The sequence below is a fragment of the Onychomys torridus genome, chromosome X, assembly GCF_903995425.1.
Source record: "Onychomys torridus chromosome X, mOncTor1.1, whole genome shotgun sequence".
In the NCBI taxonomy this organism is placed as follows: Eukaryota; Metazoa; Chordata; class Mammalia; order Rodentia; family Cricetidae; genus Onychomys; species Onychomys torridus.
Window position 1 is genome coordinate 52545227 of NC_050466.1, and position 3380 is coordinate 52548606.

The window sequence follows — 3380 nt, forward strand, 5'->3', positions numbered from 1 at the left end:
GCTTGAACCTGCCTCAACTGAATGTACCAAGCTCTGCTGACTCCCCATGGAAGACCTTACCTTGTGGGAGGAGGTGGAAATAGGAGTGGGTTAAGGGGGAAGGCTGGGGGGTGGGAGGAAGGAGGACAGGGTGATCTGTGGTTGGTATGTAAAATTAATAGAAAATCTCTTAATAAAAAAATAGTAAGACATCAGTAAGGTCCCAACCTTCAGGTCAGAACTTCTCAACACTTTCCATCTCTATCAAGGCTAAAGCCAAAGTTTCTCCCATTACTCAAATGACCTCTGTGCTTTGACATCTGCTCACATCTCTCTCACCAGCAATGTTGAAACCTATAGGATTCTTCCCCCATGCTGCATCTTCAGATAAACCCACAGTACCATACATCCTTGCCTAAGTATGCCTTGGTGGAAGAGGGCTCCACCCTCCTATCTACCAAAGGCCAAATTCTCCTTCTGTTATCTGCATCTCATCATTTGACAATCAAACCCAATTATGAACACACTGAAATATCACAAAGTTATTCACTTTAAAATGTTTTATGTTTGTAAATTTTACTTTAATAAGAAAAGGCAAAATAAAGAACTTTTAAGACATACAAAATCAGGGAGAATTTATTTTAAACAAAAACCTGTACTACAATAAATGTTAAAGATCATTCTTTACAAGGAAAGGTGATAATACCAGATAGAAATTTGGATTGACACAAGGTGTGAAGGTTTCTGAATGGATATTATGTATGGAAATATAAAATATTTTCCCCATTTTAAAATTTATTTAAAATATAATACTGATTTTAAAAATAACATTGTAGGGTTTATAACCTCTGTAGAAGAAAATTTGTGAAAATGTAATTTAAAGTGTTGTTGGAATGTTCCTTTATTAAATTTTTGTTTAGTTATGTGTATGAGTGTTTTACTTGAATGTATGTATACCATATTTGTGGCTGATGCCCATATAAGTCAGAAGAGATGGTCAGATTCCTCTGGAACTGGAGCTATGGTTGTGAGTCACCATGTGAATACTGGGAATCATATCTGGGTCCTATGTAAAAACAAGTGTTCTTAACTGATAAACCATCACTCTAGCCCCCTGCTGGGATGTTCTTAAATGTGAAAACATTGAAAGTAACTTGAGGGTAATCTGCAACAAGGTAAAAATATGTATTAGAAACCCTAGATCTAATACAATATAGAGTAGAGATACTGGGCATAAAAGAAGTCATATAAAAATAGAAAAAAGAATAAAGAACAAATGAAAACAAAATTAAAAGAATGTTAGATTTAAACTCAACCATGTTATTAATTATATTAACTGTAAATGGTTTAAACACTCTAAAACCTGAAACTGTCCAACAAAATAAAAGATTAGAATAAAACTGAATGAAAAAAAATGGAAGGGCATGACTGCTCCTAGATAATGGTAGAAGAAAAAATTTATTGTAGGTAAAAGGGAGAGTATAGCTAGGGGCAGAGACACCTGGAGAGTCCAGCATGGACATGATCCTGAGCCATGTGAGGAGAGTGGGGAGGGGAAAGGGAGAGCCAGACCAAGAGGCCACGAAGGTAAGGGGTAGACAAAAAGGTCAGGTAACCAAAATGATTGGATTATATAGGGAAGGGCAGCCCAGCCCCTGGACTGGAGAAGTTTAGCATAGTGGGTGGGGTATGCCAGCCAGGAGGTCCCTGTAATAGGTAGAGACTGAAGGACACTGGGAGAACCTGGTGGCCATGTCTGCTTTGATATGTGGCATCTCAGCCATTTGTCCAGGATTTGAGACCTAACATCCCAGCTTTTTTTATTTTGTTTTGTTTTTGTTTTTTTGTTTTTGGTTCTTGATCTTGTTTTTTTCTTTTCTTTTGTTTTGTTTTGGGCTTTTGAGACAGGGTTTCTCTGTGTAACTCTGGCTGTCCTGGAACTCACTCTGTAGTCTAGGATGGCTTCAAACTCAGAGATCCACTTGTCTCTGCCTCCTGATTTAGTCATTGCAAATAATAAGGTTTCTTTAAATAAAAGAATAACAAAAAGTTACTTTGAAACTTGTTTTGTGAATTTGTCTTTTTTAGAGTCTGGTAACAAGGTAAACTGTCTTTCTCAGCTGGAGGCCTAAAAGCTCTAGGAAAGTGGGACTTGAGGACTGATTCTTTTACTTGTGAAGAAAACTGAGAAGTCAGAAGAACTGAGAAGGCAGCTGAAGCCTTGGGGGAAGAGTTGGGTGCTTGCTGCTGTTAAAGCTACAGTTAGTCAATGTTATCAGAGATCTGAGAAGGATAAATTATAGCTGGAAGTATAATCCAAATGGTCTATGTATCAATTAAAATGACATAAATGTCCCCATTACCTTAGACAGGTTACCTTAGGCTCCAGTGGTATCAATAGTTTTGCTGGGGGCAGTAGTTGTAGATCTTCAGCTGCCATACATGACAGCATTTAATCTTTAGCTTTCATACAGAGTAGCATGGCTTTTGGCTGTCAGATCCAGGTCTGAGATTATTCCTATAGAGAAACTTGGAAAAACTGACCTCACTTTGGCTAGGCAAAGTAGGGCAATCAACCCAAAAATGTCCAGTTTGTGCAGAGCCCTGGTGGCAGTTTTTCCCAGTGGTTAGTGTTACCAATCCAGGTGGAGGCATGGTGCCCCATCAGTCTTCTTTGGAGACTATTGGGTTCCCCTTAGGAGCATTTCTATCTATAATTATTAAACATTTTAAATGTCATATTCAGCAGACCTCTGAAGAGTTTAAGGACCATCTATCTATTAATTATACCTTACTTACTTGTTTTAGGCTTAACTTTGAAAACACATGCAGGAGGTTAAATAAGGCTTAGTTCTGTAATTATATTAATACTTAGCATGACAATAAGTATAGTTCTAAACACATTAAAGAATTTGATTATTTATAAGGTGACTTACTATTAACTTGTATGTTTTAATTACCTTTAACAGTTTATGATAAGCTAGTAGCTTTTATAAGATTAGGATTTTTACAGCTTTATCCCTGATAAGTGTGAGCCTTAAAATTTTGAGTTGAAGATTTAATTGAATTACCTTTAGCATCAAAATAAAATATCATAGTTTCTTGTATGACTCAGTTTATTCAAATAGATAAAGCTTAACAAAGTGAGCAAAGACAAAGAAGCTAGATGAATATTATTGTGAACCTGAGTAGACCTTAGGAATTTATAAATCTTATTTATCAAATATACTTTATATGTCAAACATATTGTTACTTATCTAAATTCTCTAGAAGTCTGATGTTGAACAGTTAACAAAGACATAAGCACTTAGGTGTGAACCTCTATGTCAACTTTTGTTCATCTGAATAGACCTTTATAATCTTAAATTTTTATCATCATACAAAAATCCTTACCAATCCAA